At 39.7% G+C, this 19,047-nt stretch overlaps 1 protein-coding gene, 1 long non-coding RNA gene and 1 pseudogene across 3 annotated transcripts in view; 1 reads left to right on the forward strand and 2 right to left on the reverse strand.

Moving 5' to 3' along the window:
- Nucleotides 1–8,906, forward strand: part of LOC112818459 (uncharacterized) — a 219,506-nt gene extending 210,600 nt beyond the window's left edge. For both annotated transcript variants that reach the window (XR_003206595.2, XR_012378571.1), the window contains exon 4: nt 8,552–8,906. This is a non-coding gene — a long non-coding RNA (uncharacterized lncRNA). The remainder of the gene's footprint in view (nt 1–8,551) is intronic.
- Nucleotides 1–19,047, reverse strand: part of VNN1 (vanin 1) — a 725,633-nt gene that overhangs the window by 254,797 nt on the left and 451,789 nt on the right. The window lies entirely within an intron of this gene.
- LOC112814242 (THO complex subunit 5 pseudogene) lies at nt 16,783–19,036 on the reverse strand (annotated as a pseudogene).

Raw genomic sequence — 19,047 nt, forward strand, 5'->3', positions numbered from 1 at the left:
GCAAGATTTCAATTTTTTGATGGCTGCATAATATTCCATTGTGTATATATACCACATCATCTTTATCCATTCATCTGTTGATGGACATCTGGGCTCTTTCCATAGTTTGGCTATTCTGGACATTGCTTCTATAAACATCGGGGTGCATGTACCCCGTCGGATCACTACATTTGTATCTTTGGGGTAAATACCCAGTAGTGCAATTCCTGGGTCATATGGTAGCTCTATTTTCAATTTTTTGAGGAACCTCCATACTGTTTTCCAGAGTGGCTGCACCAGCTTGCATTCCCACCAGCAGTGTAGGAGGGTTCCCCTTTCTCCGCGTCCTCGCCAACATCTGTCATTTCTTGATTTGTTAATTTTAGCCATTCTGACTAAGTCAGACAAAGACCCCATCAAAAAGAATTTCAGACCAATATCCCTGATGAACATGGATACAAAAATTCTCACCAAAATACTAGCCAATAAGATCCAACAGTACATTAAAAGGATTATTCACCACGACCAAGTGGGATTTATTCCTGGGCTGCAAGGTTGGTTCAACATCCACAAATCAATAAATGTGATACAGTACATTAATAAAAGAAAGAACAAGAACCATATGATCCTCTCAATAGATGCAAAAAAAGCATTTGACAAAGTACAGCATCCTTTCTTGATTAAAACTCTTCACAGTGTAGGGATAGAGGGTACATACCTCAATATCATAAAAACCATCTATGAAAAACCCACAGCGAATATCGTTCTCAATGGGGAAAAACTGAGAGCTTTCCCCCTAAGGTTAGGAATGCAGCAGGGATGTCCACTATCACCACTGCTATTCAGCATAGTACTAGAAGTCCTAGCCACAGCAATCAGACAACAAAAAGAAATAAAAGACATCCGAATCGGCGAAAAGGAAGTCAAACTCTCACTCTTTGCAGATCATATCAAAGTGATTTTAACCTTAAAATCATTTTCCCATTGCAAATAAATTAAGCAGCAATCCTCATGCCTCACAGTCCCCCTTTCAAGGTCTCTCTCTGACTCAGTCAATAGCTCTCACTGATTGTTTAGTGAATCCATTCTTGAATCTTCTTTCTTTGCAGACCTGACTAAGTGCACCCAAAGTATTAAAGACCACAGAGCTCCCAAGTGGGCCAATGAACCTGAGTTTTCCCTCTGATGGATTAGGCTATATGTGGCTAGGAGACTCAAGTAGTTCATTTTTAAGGTTTCTCCCAGAGATATCCTATAGTCTATAATTCTAAATGTAGCATTTACTATAAATTGGGTGTATAGATGATTGTGCAAGTTGGAGCAAGAAACTGAGGGGTGAACACTTGAAGCAATGCTGCTGTTGTGGGCACAGAATTTTTATTGGATTTGGAAACATTGGTTTTCTCATAGTAATGATGATGTAACTGGTCAGGATGGTGATAAAAAGGGGCATTTGAGGTATTCGTAGATAAAACCATGTGAGGGACCCATGGTCATAAAGCAAGGGTACAATAGCTGCCAATGTTTAATCATCCTTCAAAATACAAAATTATGCTTCCTCTCATAGAATTCTAGAATTGGAAAAGATGTTATAGAGATGTTATTTCATTAAACCTCTCATTCTAGGGATTAAGAAATAATAGTCAAAGAGGTCAAATTACACTTCATCAGACCTACCAGGTCTTTAGATAAAAATGGTATATGAGGATTAGGCACAGGAAGCATCAGAAGGCCCAAGCAAGCAGCAGAGTCTGGAGGCTTAGACTTACGTTTCATTCACCACAGTTGTATGAAGCATAAAGAGCAAAGCTGATTTATGAACTGTCAGCTAAGTATGAGTGTGCAAGCTAAAAGTGGATTGGGACTTCACTATAGCCCCTCTCCATGGTGACCTTGAAAGACATTAGTTGGGGAAAATCTCAATAGGCAGAACTCCAGGTAGTACAAATGATATTCCTCTTTTGGTGGAAAGAAAATAGCCCAGGATTAAAATCTATGTAAATTCATGGGTGACAAATAGCTTGGAAGGAAAAAGGTGGGAAGATCAGGGACAGGAAGGTCTGCAGTCAAGATCTGTGGATGGATTCATGGGAGTGGGCATAAAGTGTGAAGATCTTTGTATTGCATGTTTGTGTCCACAAGAGAACATCTACCCTAGAACAAGCACTAAACAACCAAGTAAGCAGAGTAGACAAAATGTCACCTGGTCCATGTTAGCCATCTGTCTCTGTCATCAGAGACCCCAGTGTTCACTGGGTACAAAGAAACAAAGTAACTATGGTGTGAAGGATGGAGGCTGTGTATGGGCCCAGTTATATGATCTCCCATTTACGAAGACTGATATAACTTCTGCCACTGCCAAATGACCCAACAGTTAGCAAAAGAGACCAATGCTAACCCCCAAATAAGCACCATTCCTTCAAGAGGCCAAGCAACCATCTACTGGCAAGTTGAATATATTGGACTCATTCCATCCTGGAAGAGACCTCCATTCATTTTGGATTAGCACTTTTTGAATCTACACATATTCTAGGTATGGATTTGCCTTTCCTGTTTGAAGAACCTCAGACAGCATCATTATCTGTGGGATTACAGAAAGTTTAATTCATCCACAGGAATTCCCAATAACATTGCATCAGACTAAGATAGTGTTTTTAACCAGGGATGATTTCCCCCCGGGGGACATTGGCAAAGTCTGGAGACAGATGGTTGGCACAACTGGGAGGATGCTACTGACATCTAGTGGCTAGAGGCCAGAGTTGCTACTGAACATCCTACAACGTATAGGATAGTTCCCCGTAACAAAGAATTATCTCACCCAAAATGTCAATATGCCACTGTTCAAAAACTCTGGACTAAGAGACTCACTTTATGGCAAAGGAGGTGCAACAGTGGGCCCACAACCCGAAGATCCACAGGTCTTGTCGCATACCAGTGGGCATTGAAGAGCAATAGAATAGCTTATATTTGTCACAGATAAGGCTCAAAAATGACACCATGCAAGGATAGGGAGTCATCTTCCAGGATGCAGTATATACTCAAATCAATGACTACTATATGGTGCTGTGCCTCATTAGTTAGAATACATGGTGCTAGGAATCAAAGGGTCAAAGTAAGAGTGACCCATAGGGAATTTCTGCTTCCTTTTTCAGAAATTCTGACCTCTGTGTGTTTAGTGGTCTTTGTTCCTAAGGTGGAAAACACCCACCATGGAAATGCAAAGTACGATTTATGTTTCTGTACTTCATATTCCTCGTGCTAAGGAGCCAATGTCAAGGACAGGAGTGCCATATTGATAGAGGCAATTGGTCTGAACATCAGGAGGAAGGCTGTTATGACACATTGGAGACAGGGAGGAATATGTTTGGTATATGGTTATCTCTTGGTACTTCCTTGCCCTGTTTCGATGGTAAATGGACAAATATAGTAGCCCAGTCTCAAAAGGGCTTAATGACTTGGGGTTTAGGCAATCAGATATGACTTTGGGTTGCCCCACCAGCTAAGCCACCAAGAAGAGAATCTAGGATAGATTGTGGAATAAGGAGACAGTAACTTATCACAGCTGTAACTGTGAGAGCTAGAGGTTTCTCTGTTAATTTTCCTTTAATAAGTTTGCTGTAAGAAAAACAATCACCAGAGTCCTGGAGGAATGATATTTAGGGCTTAGGTAAAGCAGGAGGAGCAAAGACACGTAAAAGTGGACAGTAATGGATGCCAGGTTACCCTGCCCGGATTCCTCTTCCAAGAAGGAAGGACTAATTCCCTTAACTGCTGAGTATGTTGCCAGCTGCTATCTCTGGGCTTCGCTCTCCCCTGAGGAGAGGCACATTGGATGAGATCACTCTTTCTCCAGAGGGCAAGATGCATCCCCAGATTGGTTGAAGGCCGGGTCCCCTTTCCCCAACTCGAGATGTATCTAAAGGACATTTCCAACCCCAGGGCTCCCCTTGGGCTTGCCCTATGTGTTGTTACTGCACTGCAGCTCAGCCTCTCCCTTGGCCCAACTCTGCTTCCTTACCATCCTGCACAGGTGTTGATCCTGACAGCAAGCCCCCCAAAACCTTCTGTAGACTAAGTTCCATCTCCTAGGCAACTTTCTGGGGAACCTGACCTGCAACATTAGTACATGCACTGCAGTCCAGGCCCTCAAGATATAGTGAAAGTATGCTGCTTAAACTTGCCAGAACTTTCCTTCTTCCTTGAAAGCTTACCTTCCAATGTCTGTTCACAGACACACAGCATTCCCTTCCTCGCTTTTGCCTCTTCTCTTTCATGTTTGGGGAAGTTTTCTGCTAGAAGCCAGAATGGCAATTGTTAGAAAGAGAAAGAAAAGCACATAAAAGGCTGTCCTTTCTTACTTCGTTTTTATCTGCAGCAAGTACCCTGTGATAAAAAGATTGAAAGGAATTGCAATTAGTCTAGTCCATCAGATATTTGGCCTGAAGCATTTTTGTTTATGAAATGCAAAACTCACCTTGATCTAGGCTCAAATTTACCAGTGCTCCTTTTTTTTTTCTTCTTTCAAACACACTGACTTTATGTCAATCTTGATTTTAATCACCTTCAAGAAGACTCCAACTTTGATTCCTTTGTCCAACAGCAGTGTCAGGTTCCTACGTTTGTCTTTTCTCTTCTTGTGCATCAGCCTCTGTTGGGGGTGGGAGTGGAGAGGGACTGGCTGAAGTGAAGGGTCAGTGTCAAATGTTAACTGAAGAACAAATGGATAAACTTGAAATTATAGTCAAATTCCTTATTGGCCAGACCTGAGTTCTGACTATCTCCATTCAGCAAATAAACTCAGACTATTCCCTTAAGTGCACATTTCTATGGGGAAAAAAATCAGAAAAAGTTACATATAATTGAGATAATTTCTTTAAGTGCTTAATAAAATTCACCAGTGAAACCATCTGAGCCTAGCATTTTCTTGGAGGTAAGGTTTGTTTTTTTAATTGAGATATAATTGACATGCATTTTATTGGAAGTTTAGATGTACAAATAGTAATTTAATATATGTTGCAAAATGATCACTACAATGAATCTGGTTAACATCTATCACCACACTTAGCTCTTAGCAACTTACAAATATACAATACAGTACTATTAACTATAGTCACCATACTGTACATTACATTCCCAGTACTTACTTTATACCTGGAGGTTTGTGCTTTTTGATTACCTTTTAATTATGACTTTTATTTATTTAATGGGACTATTCTATTTTTTTCTTTCATTTTAATGAGTTTGGTTTGGTGTTTTTCTCAAAAAAAAGTTTACCCCTTTCATCTGATTTAATTTTTTTCATGAAATTTATCACAGTATTTAATGTTTCATTTTTTTCTTGTATAGTCAAATTTTCACCTGCATCATTGACAATCAGCCAAAAAACTTCCTCTAGCATTTCTTGTAGCGCATATCTGCTGCAGATCAATACTTTCCCAGGTTAACAGGTTTATATATTTTTTTAATAAGTTTAAAGATGTCGTTCCAGTCTTCTTTCACTGTTTCTGATGAGGGGTCAGCCGTCTTACTGTGGATCCCCATATTTAAGGTATATTTTCTTCCTGTTCTTTTTATATGCTATTTGACTTTGACTTTCAGCAGTTTAAAATCATGTGCCTGTGGGGTTTTTTTCCCCCTGCTTGGTGGTTGCTTAGATTCTTATAATTATGGGTGGATTTTTAAATAAAATCTTGAAATTTTCCAACCAATATTTCACCAAATAATTTTTCTGCCCCATACTATCTCTTCTCCTCTCTTTCTAAGACTCCAGTGACACAACTGTTAGTTCATCTGCTGCTTTTGTACAGGTCACTGATGTTTTGCTTTTGATTTTTAAAGTAATTTTTGTGCTAAATTTGCTCATGATTATTAATTATTCTGATAGAAAAATCCAAAAAAATCAAGATAAGCAGTATCAACAAATTGATATTGTACTGTTGGAAGTGGAAGGTTTTTTCTTTTCTTCCAAAGTTTGTACCTCATTTTCTTTTTTATGTCTTATTGTCTTGGCCGGGACTTGCAGTTTGTACTGAGCAAAAGCAAGGATAATAAGCATTTTTATCTTTAATCTAATCTTAAGGGGAAAATATCTAAAATTTCACCATAGGGAAACAGTTTCCTAGGTTACTGAAAGATATCTTTAAACAACCTTAGAGAGTTTCCTACTTTTAGTATTTTGCTATTTTAAGTAAATTTTGAAATTTATTGCTTTTGCTTTTCTTCAACTCTTGGGAAAATATGGGGCGGTCTTCACAAATGCTACTCTCCAAACATTTCAAAATATCTCCATTTCTGAATACATGTAGGATTGCACTTCCTTGTCCCCTGGAAGTCAGGTTGGCTGTGTTACGTGCTTTGGCTTATGGTGTGAGCAGAAGAGATGTATGTCACTTAGGGGCAGAAATCTTCAAAGCCAGTGTGTTGTAGCTTGCCAGTTTCCCTTCTTCTGACTTAGTGATTGTGTAAGCATGTGTAGAGAAGGAGATTCCACCAGTCTGGATCCCTCAATGACTATGATGAGCAGAATCTTTTTGCCAATGTTCGATGGATGGGTAACATGAGAAAAATTCATTTTTATCATGATCTGCTTCTCAGATATTAAGGTTGTTTATTCATGTAGAGTAACCTAAACTAATCCTTTATTTTGCTTTTTATGCTAAGCCATTCTTTCATTGAAGATACTTGATAATAATGTATTACTTATTAATATTTTTTTTTATTTCATAGCTTCCTCTCAAAGATAAGACTATACTTGGTGTACCTAATAGGCAAAACCGGGTAAGCAATGCAGCTTAGGGAATATCTTTTTAAAAATTTTTTTTTCTTCCAAGTTGAATATATAGTCCCTGTCCTTAGGGAATAATAGCCAGACAGTTTATTAGAAAAAAGTAAAAAAATTCTGAAAGACAATTCTACATGTGCTATGGGAACTTGGAGAAAAAAGAAGAAGAAATCTTTTCTAGACAGAGTGATCCTGAAAGGCTTTCTGGAAAAGGTGACATTTAAATTGAGCTTGAAAGGTGAACAGAGTTATGCTAGAGAAATTCTAGGCAGGGTCCATTAACTAAATATATTATGAGGAAAGTTAGGCCATATTAGTGGAACAGCAAGTTATACAGTTTGCCTTACTTATAATAAACAGCAGAGTTCATCTGTAGGAGTGTGAATTTGATTCTATAAGCATCATAGATTTTTGAATAAGGGAGAATTTTTTTGTTTTAAGAAGATGATTAATATTGGCATAGGATGAATTGCAAGAGGTGGGTACTAGAGGTCATGAGAGTTTGGGAGGGGCAAGGAGTTTTCATTGTTGAGGTGAGACAGGGAGGGCCTCGACAAGGGGATGGAAAGGAAGGAACAGCTTTGAGTTTTGTTGAGCTACATGGTTTACAGGTGTATTTGTCTATGACTTAGCACTTGAAAACTTAACATTCTTCATTTCTACATATCGTGAGCCATTTAAATAGAGTCTGTAACCAGATACACCTTTATTGGATGACCACCTCAAACGTATTAATTTATATTATTGACTCAGTAGGCTAATGTGTAACACTAAAACCAAAAGTGAAAACACAGATGCTTAGGGAAAGAAAAGTTGGCAGCACAAACCTCTGGGAATTAGGTAGAGTGTTTTTTGTTTGTTTGTTTATTTGTTTGTTTTTGCCTAATGTTGTACAAAAGGCAGTTGTGATTCAAGTATATTTATTTATTCTGATGGAAAAAAATCCTCCCACTGAAACAAAAGTACCATTATAAAGAGCTAGATGTAATCAACAGCACCCTACTTTGCCATGTCTTGCATGACTGGAAGGGGGTCCCATTCAGGAACTGCTGGTCAGACTTTTTTGTCTTCTTATTTTAAAAGGTATTTTGGGAACTGTGATATTTTTCCATGTTCGAAAGCATCATTTGTCCAGGGGAGAAGGAAGGGTTGGGCATCAAGCATAGGGGGGTTTTGGGGTTTCTAAAGTGGCCACTTTGAGAGTCATTTCATAATATATTTGTCGGTGTGTCTTTCTTCCAGTTCTGGTTTTGTTACCTTCTCTCTGTTTTCAATGTAAACAGCGGTGCAAAGAGAGCTATCTTCCTGCTGCTCAAAATAACTGCTTAGTTGGGTAAAATTTATAATGTTGAATTCTACTTTTAGCCAGGAAATGCAAACAAAGCTTGGAGACTGCTTGTTCCCTGACCCCAAATTCATTCCATGTTGCTATAGCATCACCCCTGAGAAAATGGGCCCGCCTGTTTTCCTCTCCATAGACGCACTCAATGGGCTTTTGTCAGCTCTTGAATTATAGCATTAAAATTTAAACACCAGGGATTTAATGGAGGATTATTATGACACTCCAGTGCATTCTTTCTGTTGCCATTAGCAACAACCCACGGATGAAATAAAATAATTGTTTTAAGAGATGCTGTTTTCCTAAAAGATGAAGGATCTATCTCACATTCTTGGAGTTTTATAAACTGGTTTGTGTGGGACCATTACCATGAGAAGAGTACTGGTAGTATATAATACCAATCCAGTGACTGAGGGTATTTTTTTTTCTTTTGGTTCACCAACCTACAAAAGCAAAAGATATTTTCACAGGCCCCAGAAGATGAACTTCAATCTGTTGCTCCCAAACACATTCTCCACTGTCTGGAAGACGTGCAAAGGCAATGGTACAGCGTTCTCCATCTCAAATCCTTCAAAGTGCTGTGGAAATAAAAGAATCCCCGCCAAAAGCCCCAGAGAGATCTGTCTGTCTGTATGGTATGGTAATGACTGAGGCTAGTCCAGATAGGATTCTGGGAGAAACTCAGCTATTGAAACCTAATGAATGGAACAGAGACTTTCTTGTTACAATACTGTTTGTTTCTTTGATTGGTCATATCCTTGGACCTAAGAAGACATCAAAATAAATAATAAAAGCAAGATATTGTTGGATTGGTCTTTGAATTTTCATATGGTCATATAATCTGTGCAATTTTCTTATAGGTAATTTTGCATCTAGATTTATTTTTTTTCTACCAGCCATTTGCCTACTAATTGTGTGACATTCTTACTTCTTCCCTGTTCTAATGTCAGCATCTAGGTTTAGACTCAGGATTGTATTTTTCTTTTCAGCAACAGAGATTACAACAACTTTTGTTGCTCTCCCAGCTACCAAATTATGGGTGTATCCTTTCTTTAAACATAATCAAAATATTTCTAATTTTTCTGGTCTTTGGAATAAATTTAAGTTCATTGTATAAATAATGCAAAATGAGTAACAGGCAGTAAATAAATCGTCCTTTGGATTTTCACCACCCAGAGATAATACTTCTTAACCTAAGTGTGATTCTTCATATATAGCAATGAAAATAAGTCTTATTTTCACCAAAGACTTTTCAGGGTTCCCCTGGTCTCTTCCCAGAGGCAACTCTATTACCAGTGTCTTGTGTTTTCTTTCACAGGTTGTCCACACAAACATCTTTATATGTGCTATTTTTGCATGAAAATGATAAATTTTATGTTTTTTCAATGCCTTGCCTTTTTATGTAACAATAAATCTTGAAACCAGAATTTGTATGGGGGACCATAGAGGTGATATTGTTGTGGGACCAGAGGGCTTGGGGTTTGAGGGAGGAGTGGAAGGGATTTGCCTTAAGGTTGCCTGTCTAAGCAAGCACACGGTTATTTGTTAGGTTGTATGTAGCTGATCAATAAATGGAAAAGGTTATGAACCATGTTCTTATTCACACTTTACATAACACTGAGAAAATACTGTCCATAAAAACAAAAAGTTACTAACATTATTTTTACCTGTCATGTTTTGGGATAATTTGACATGGTTTGTATGGAACAATTAATTTATCTGTCTAGTCCCTAAATTAGAGACTTTTTAATAGTTCCTTGTCATTTGCTATAAGAAACAATGTTGCAATAAACATCCCTACAGACATAACTGTATGCAAACATATCAACATACTTGTACTCTAAATTATTAGAAATTGAATTACTTAGGTCAAAACATAATGTATATAGATTCACCATCAGGGTACCAGACCAGGCATTTAGGAGAACCTCTGTGAATTGAGGGCCCCTTTGAACCAATGGTGTGACTTTGGAAAGCAACTGGGAAATGAAATTTCCCCTCATATCAAGCTGAGTGGTAGCCAGGTCAGGCTGACTGTGCTCCTGAATATATAATTTTCACCTGACAAACTTGGCTAATTAGGCCATTCGCACCATGTGAGTCATTGAGTTCCAGTTGACCCACCCAAAAAGTGGGACTATCAAGCCAGAGAGTCACAAGGCTTCCATGGATCCAGTGTTCAGCTTTGCCAAAAGCCCAGTAGCAAGCTGTAACTGGTTTCAAAAAGCCATACCTGGTAGCTATCCCACAGGGGTGATGAGTCTGAAACCCCAGTGTCCCTCAGGATAGAGGCTGCCTCCCTTTGCCAGAAACCCCAATTGCCTGAAACTTGTCAATGAAACTTGAGCTCAAAGGTGTCATTAGGGTGGTATGTTCTATCAACACTTATCTATATGTGGTTTCCATGATTGGGAGAATCCCCGTAGCACTTTTGGGATGAGGACGTGCATTCAGATATAAAAGCAACAAGAACAGTACACTGAATTGGTCCAAATTTCTCCACATCCAAAGTCCTATTAGCTTCTTTTTCCCACTGTGAAACCTGCCCAAACTCCATTCACTGAAGCTGGGTGCCCACTCACTCCACAAGACTGGGTAAGATAGTGACTTGGACAGTTGTATCCAGCAGAGTTCCCCAGTATAATGAGTGAGACTGATGTGTATGATCTTTGGCCTCTTTTGGGGACAGGAAGACCTCTCTGTATAGCAGCTGAGATCAGTACAGAAAGGAAAAGAGTAATCAGAGGGTATGGAGGGATAAAGAGGCTCCATGCCAGTAAAAAAAAGTATTGCATTCAATTTGAGCAGGTTTTAAGCACGTACTAGCTTATAGTTCAATAAAAAGAACTTCTAATGATTTTGGTCTGCCCAAAGCTCTGTGTCGAGAAGCAAAGTCCTCAGTGCTGACACCAGTTTTTTGGCTTTGGTGCCTCTTTGTTTCATCGGTTGTAGCCTCATTACCTTTTAGCTGAGGCTGTAGTCCTTGCTGTCCCATTGTCATAGTAACATTAGCTCATCTACCCTCCCAGAGGAGAGTGAGCAATAACCAAGACACCATTTGGGTAGCTTGGTTCAATTCTACCTCTCACTGCTCTAAACATTTATTAACAGGCAAGACAGGAGGGGCTTTACCACACCATCTCCCCCTTGCCCAGCATTTGCTGTCAGATCCTAGAGAGTCTTGTCACATTCCCAGACCTGGGAATGTCCTTTCTCTTCCAGAAGTCAGAATCCCAACCTTGTAAACAAAACTGTTAAGGAATTGTGCAGGGTCTGATATATTCTCTTACTTGCAAGTTAACAAGTTAGAATTTGTATGGGGTGGGTATAGGGGTAATATTCTTGTAGGACCAGAGGGTTGGGGCCTTGATGGAGGAGACTAAGGGATACCTTGATAATCATGATAAGCAACACAAACATCAACCTATTTTTGAGAGTTCCTTTTGCTCCCAAGCCCTAGGGAGGTGACATAGATGGGCCCAGATGTAGCCTACATATGCAGTACTTTGCATTCCTGGTGAGGAACACTTAGCATAAAGAATGTCAATTTTTATAATGAGCAGTAAGCATGTCTGCTCTTTAATCGAAAAGGAGAAAATTATCTTTATTATAGCAGACAGTAAGCATGCCTGTAATTTGTTCCAGGGGAAAACACTATCTCTATTCGTCAAAGTTGTTCATTATACAAACATCCTTAAAAAGATAGTCCAGAAGAAAAAAATCAATGCCTCTGTTCCTAAGATGTTTCAAACGGTGAGACCCATGGAAAATTGTTTCCCAACACATTCCATGTTTGGATATACTTAAATGTATTCAACTTCCCACTCTCCACTCCCCCATTTGTAGCCATTCTTTTATTAAAAAGCACTACTGGGTATTTACCCCAAAGATACAAACATAGGGATCTGAAGGGGTGTGTGCACCCTGATGTTTATAGCAGTGATGTCCACAATAACCAAACTATGGAAAGAGCCAAGATGTCCATCGACAGATGAATGGATAAGAAGATGTGGTGTATACACATGCACACACACACACACACACACACACACACACACACACACACACACAGGAATATTATGCAGCCATCAAAAGGAATGAAATCTTGCCATTTGCAATGACATGGATGGAACTGGAGGGTATTATGCTGAGCGAAATAAGTCAATCAAAGAAAGACATGTATCATATGATCTCACTGATATGAGGAATTCTTAATCTCAGGAAACAAACTGAGGGTTGCTGGAGTGGTGGGGGTGGGAGGGATGGGGCGGCTGGGTGATAGACATTGGGTAGGGTATGTGCTATGGTGAGCACTGTGAATTGTGTAAGACTGTTGAATCACAGACCTGTACCTCTGAAATAAATAATACATTATATGTTAAAAAGAAAACAAAGAAGAAGAAGATAGCAGGAAGGGAAAAATGAAGGGGGGTAAATCAGAGGGGGAGATGAACCATGAGAGACTATGGACTCTGAAAAACAAACTGAGGGTTCTAGAGGGGAGGGGCGTGGGGGGATGGGTTAGCCTGGTGTTGGGTATTAAGGAGGGCACGTACTGCATGGATCACTGGGTGTTATACGCAAACAATGAATCATGGAACATTACATCAAAAACTAACAATGTAATGTATAGTGATTAACATAACATAATAAAAAAAAGCAAAAAGCAGTACCAGCTGCTGTAATATTCCTTATGTATTGTTCATTTCTATTGGATAATTTCCCAGGTGGAATGATTAGGTAGGAATAGATATATTTAATTTAACATATTTTGCTTATTTTCTAGACCAAGAGGCTGTTAATAGTAACATTTTGAACAGGTGTGTCCAAGAATGACTCACTCCTAATGTGGAAAAAAAATAAATGATAAGCCTCATATTCTTTAATCTTTCCTAGAAAAGTAACTGAACACAGAAACTATAGAATTTAATTAGAACTTCTTGGTTCCTTTGGGCTGCTGTAAGAAAAGCAGACTGGTGGCTTATAAATGACAAATTTATTTTCCATGGTTCTGGAGACTGGGAAGTCCAAGGTCAAGACGCTGAGTGATTCGGTGTCTGGTGAGGACCTACTTCCTGGTTCCTAGATAGTGAACTCTTCACTGTGTCCTCGCATGCTAGAAGAGATAAAGGAGTTCTCCATGTTTCATTTTATCAGGGCATTAATCCCATTCACGTGGGCTTCATCTTCATGACTGAAGCACCTCCCCAAGTCCGACCTCCAAATACCATCTCATTGGGAATTAGGTTTCCACATATGAATTTTGGAGGGACACAAACATTCAGTCTATAGCAAATTTAATAAAAAACCTTAAATGTAATGGTTAGACCATTGCTATAGCTGCTTTGAAAAGAAAAAGCTCTCATATAACCATTATATTTTATCAGGACAATGAGAGAAGGCTAGGAAATATTTACATGCTTGTTTCCATAAAATTTAAAAGTCTACACTTAGCCTGTATCTCATCATTATGAAATTTGAGTTTTTGTCTAAAGTTTATTTAAAAAGGACAAAGTTTTTTTTCTTTATTAAGAGATTCTAAGGACTTTTCACTTATAATTCCAAGTATATTTTTTTAAATAGGATAGTACATTTATTAATGTTTCTTGTAAAACACTGTATTCCCTTGTTTTTAGTTATGTTTCTTGTATGAGATTGAGGTTACCCACTGGACATAATAATTAACTCACTCTAAGACCTCACTCGTTTATTCATAACTGCCTTGGTAGTGGCTTGAACTTAGTAGCATCAAAAACACAGAATTTTTTTAAATAAAAAGTTATTTATTTATTTATTAGAGAGAGAGAGAGCACACATACATGTGTGGGGGGGGTAGGGGCGGTGGGATAGAGAGAATCTCAAGCAGATTCTCCACTGACCGAGGATCCCAATGCAGGGCTTGATCCCATGACCCTGAGATCATGACCTGAGCAGAAGTCAAGAGTCAGAAGCTTAACCACTGAGCCACCCAGTCACCCTCACACTAAGAATTTTTGTTTAGCTTTCTACTATTATCAAATCTTTCTTAAAACAAATTTTGTTATTTAACATATTCAATTATTTTTTTAATTTTTCTTTATTTATTTGAGAGAGAGAGAGAAATCATGAGCAGGAGAGAGGGGCAGAGGGAGAGGGAGAAGCAGACTCCCCACTGAGCAGGAAGCCTGACACCAGGCTCGATCCCAGGACCCAGAGAGATCATGACCTGAGCCGAAGGCAGATGCTTAACCGACTGAGCCACCCAGGTGCCCTAACATATTCAATTCTAACGAGCATTAACTATTCAAGTTTTTCCCCTATAGAAAAATGTGTATTAGTAACAGGTATTCTCACTTAAAATTTTTACTCAACTAATTGGGTAAAAACAGGACTTTATTATTTTATTAATCCACTCTGACTTAAATTCAGGTCCTCAGGATTTTTATTTATTTATGTCAGTCAAATATTACCTCTGATCAAAGATCACAGCAAAATGGAACTAACTGGCATTGATGAGAGTCAATAGAATCAACAAACAATATAGATCTCATGGACTGCAGATATGAAAATTATGAGATGTAAGACATGTATAAAATATTTTAAAAATTGAGGGTAAAATATTTCTTAAACTAGCAGGTGGATTTCAACAAACTACAACTTCAAAGAATAAAAATATCACCTTCAAATTAAAAATTATGGGATGATCAGATTAACACAGATGAAAAATCAATAAGTAAACTGAAAGTTTCATCACAAAAACACTGAAAAATGCAGCACAAAGGCAAAAGAAAATGAAAATTTCTTAGGTGATGAGATAGGGAAAGTAGAATAAAAGGACCTAAACTTTGTCTTATCAGAGTTTGAGACAAGAATAGAGGTCATGGAGCAGAGCTAACTTTTGAAAAGATAATGACAGTTTTCCAAGAATGATGAAAGATAAGAATTTATAGACAAAGGAAGTATAGTGCATTCCAAATGGCATAAATAAAAATGAATCTATGACTATATATCTTTCATGAAAGTTTTAGAACTCTGGAGACAAAGAGAAGTTCATAAAGGCAACTTGAGAGAATAAACAGAGTTTCTCAAAAACAAAAAATTGAACTAACAGTAAATGCCTTTTTAACAGAAATAACAGAAGCCAGGACAGAGTGAAATGACAAAATTGTCAACCTCGAATTAGATAACCAGCCAAACTCTCTTCAGTAACAAGGGCAAAATAAAGACATATTTGCATAAATAGGAACTAAGAGTTTCTACCATTAGCAGAATTTCAGTAAGCCAACTTCTAAGGTGTGTTCTTCAACATAAAAGGAAATTACTTCAAAAGGAAGACCAAATATGCATAAAAGTAAAGAAATTGCACAAATATAAGTGTACAAAATAGTCAAGCTACTGAATTATTCAAGAAAAATAAAAAGGAGATAGGGCTAAATAATATTGGTAGTGGAAAAGAGAACATAATTAAAGATTAAAAAGATAATATCAGAATTCTATGAACCTTTTTTTTTAAAGATTTTATTTATTTATTTGACAGAGAGAGACACAGCGAGAGAGGGAACACAAGCAGGGGGAGTGGGAGAGGGAGAAGCAGGCTTCCCGCTCAGCAGGGAGCCTGATGCAGGGCTCGATCCCAGGACCCTGGGATCATGACCTGAGCCGAAGGCAGACGCTTAATGACTGAGCCACCGGGCTCCCCTCTATGAACCTTTAAATAGAAGAAAATTTTAAATTCTTGGGGAAAAAAGTTGCACAACAAAAGAATAATCTTATAATAAGAAGAATTTAATAATAAGGTTAAGAATAATCTGATGGGCTTTAGGACATTCTACCCCAAAATATGGCATGTTGGCATATTAAATATTTTAAGCTGAAGGAGCTTGAGAAAATGGCAGAAGTGGGACAGTCTCTCTGACATACCCCCCCTTCTCCCCCAAATGGGTCATAAAACCCTCATGTGGGATGTACCTTCCCTATACAGAGAGGAAAGAAGCATCCTTATCTCCAAAGACAAAAGAATGCCAGGAAGAATCCAAACACAGGAATTACTGTTTTCCCCAGTTTACTACAATTTCTTCAGATTCTTTAACCTATCATATTTCTATGCTACTGCCTACTCTTCATCAAACCTGGCATAAATGCACTCAATTCTTATTTTTTTATCTTCGTCTCTTTATGAAGGCTCCCATGTCACATAAAATTTATATTAAATAAATTTGTATGCTTTTCTCCTCTAATCTGTCTTGGTCAGTTAAATTTTCAGACTTAGCCAGGGACCCTAAGAAGGTCAAGGAAAATCTTTTCTTCTCCTCCAAATCTTACAACAATTTAAAATTGAACCAATTTTTTTATTATGTTATGTTAATCACCATACATTACATCATTAGTTTTTGATGTAGTGTTCCATGATTCATTGTTTGTGTATAACACCCAGTGCTCCATTCAATACATGCCCTCTTTAATACCCATCACCAGGCTAACCCATCCCCCCACCCCCCTCCCCTCTAGAACCCTCAGTTTGTTTTTCAGAGTTCATAGTCTCTCATGTGAACCAGTATTTTTTGAAAAACTTTTACAAGGCCAGTAGCATGCCCAGATAATTTTTTAAAGTTTTATTAAGTCTTTTAAAATATCACTCCAGTCTTGTACAGACTCTTCCAGAAAATGTAAATGGAAGGAAAAGAACCCCATTTCATCATATAAGTCAAATATTATCTTTTTTTTTCCTGGTCAAGTGACACTTTAATAGATAGGCTAGAAATAAAAAATAAAAAAACCTGTCTTTGGGGAATATCAAGAGCCACATGTGGGCCAAAGCAGAAAATAGAGGCACAGCACTTCGGGCATAGGGGGAAACAACAGTCTGAGTGGGAGGACAGCAATGGCTGAAGAATCCTTGAGGATGGTTATATTTAAATGGCTTCATCCTGCTGAAAAGCAGCAGACACATCTTCTCCTGGGGAAACTCCTTGGGCCCCTCCACACTGTCATCGTGGCTGTCAGTCTCCAGGGAGACATCCAGCAGCACACACAGGCGCTGCAGCCGGTTGGTCAAGAGCTGATGGTTGGGCCGGGGGCCCGCACAGCTCCTTGTAGCACACGTTGACCTCGCTCTCCATGGCCCGAATGTTGTCATCGTTGCTATTGGTTTTCTCCCCTTTCCAGTTCAAACAGAGCTGGAAAATGAGTGGGATGGAGGAGTAGCCAGGGTTTAGCACCACAGCAGCCTGGAGTTTGGCTGTGCCCCTTTCCACGAGTGCCATGTAGTAGAGATTGGTATCCTCAGCCAGTCCCGCCACAACAATGTCCTTGGTGAAATGCAGCTTCATGTAATACTCATGAGCAATTGTCACCCACTTCACCAGGCGGGAAACAACCTTTGCAGGGAGGAGGTACTGGCAATCACTGGTAACTGGTACCATGCCATGTTCCAGGGATGCAAACTGTTTGTGAAGGGCCAGGCGGGACTGCACCCTGGTCTTCAGCAGTTTCATGGTGGTCTCCATGTGGCTGGTGCTCAGCGAGTGGTTAGCAGTCACCGTGTGCTGGGGCTGCTCTTTGGGGAAGTGGAGGCCACCCAGCTTTTGTACCCACAAATAGGGGTGACCTAGGTCAAATACGTAGTCCCTCAAAGTAAGGATGCCAACTTTATCAAACTGATACTGATTGGCTGGATTTGGAGTTCTCTTTCCGTGGTCCCCTGGATACAAACAGCTCAGGGCTGAGTGAAGAGACAGCAAGTCACCTGCACTGATGGGGGTGATCAGCTCCGTGGCAGTTGTCACTTTGGCTTTTACCGTCATGATGTTGAGGTTCATGAGGTAGTAGAAAGCCAGGTGAAGCACGCTGTCATCTTTGCACTTCAGGTCCAGCATGACAGACAGCGGGTGCCTCTTCAGCATCTCCTTGCATTTGTCATCCAACTGAACTCCCAGTGTGGGTCGCCGGCGTCTCATGGTCTGCTCCTCCTCAGCATCCAAGTTGCTCTCGTCATCTTGGGAGTCTTCAGGAGGCTTAAACAGAGCCTTGGCTTCGTCCACACTGCCTTCAATTGCCACAGACAAGGTCTTATCACAGGCCTGCCCATATGCAGTGGCTTGGACAAAGAGGACACAGAGGGGAGGTGGCAGGTGTCTAGCTGTCTCATACTGCTTGTGAGCCTGGCCGAACGGCATAAACAGGTACTCTTGCATGGGGAGGGAAGCCTGCATGATGCTACTGAGGAGAGGCTGGAGGCTGCTTAGGTACTCCTTCTTCACCTCAATCTCCTTAAGGATCTTCTCCTTGTTGGACAGGCACCCCGATACATCTCTGCCAGCCTTTTCCACTGTTCTAGCTCCCAGTCCAGACGTGCAAGGGTTTGCTGATGAGGGTCTCCCATGGTGACTGCAGCCTTGCTAAAATCTGGAGGAGCCTCCTTATAAAATTCCTTTAAACTGACCAGATCAATTTCTTCATGCTTTGACTTAAACTCCAGACATTTGGTGATCTCTTTCTGCAGGTGCATCACCTCATACAACAGGTTCTGCTGCTGCAGTTGATAAGTGTCTACTTTCTGCTTGGCCTCATGGTTCTGATCTCTTCCTTTCTTCAACCTGATGTGGGCTAATCAATTAAGCTTCTTTAGAGTCATGAAATGCACACAGCTCTGGATCCTCCGATCTTCTTTCTCAACTGCCACATCCTTGTCTCCTCTGCTCTTTAGGTCCTGGATCTCAGCCATGAGCCTCTGCAACTGCTGGCATGTGTACTTGTACAGTTCATAGTCTCTGCCAGGATCCCATAGCTGTACTTCAGCCTCCTCACAGTAGTATTTACCTTCCTGCTCTGTGTCAGAACGGTTACGCTTCCCTTCAGCTGAAGCTCCATCACTTCGGATCACTTTGGGCTTCCGTTCTTTGCTTGATTCTGATGACATGGTTGTTTGGTGAGGTCAGGAGGAAACAGCAGAGACCGCTCGGAGCCCCGA

The sequence above is a fragment of the Callorhinus ursinus genome, unplaced genomic scaffold (assembly GCF_003265705.2).
Source record: "Callorhinus ursinus isolate GAN/ISIS: 27379988/994484 unplaced genomic scaffold, GSC_fseal_2.0 scaffold6, whole genome shotgun sequence".
Classification (NCBI taxonomy): domain Eukaryota; kingdom Metazoa; phylum Chordata; class Mammalia; order Carnivora; family Otariidae; genus Callorhinus; species Callorhinus ursinus.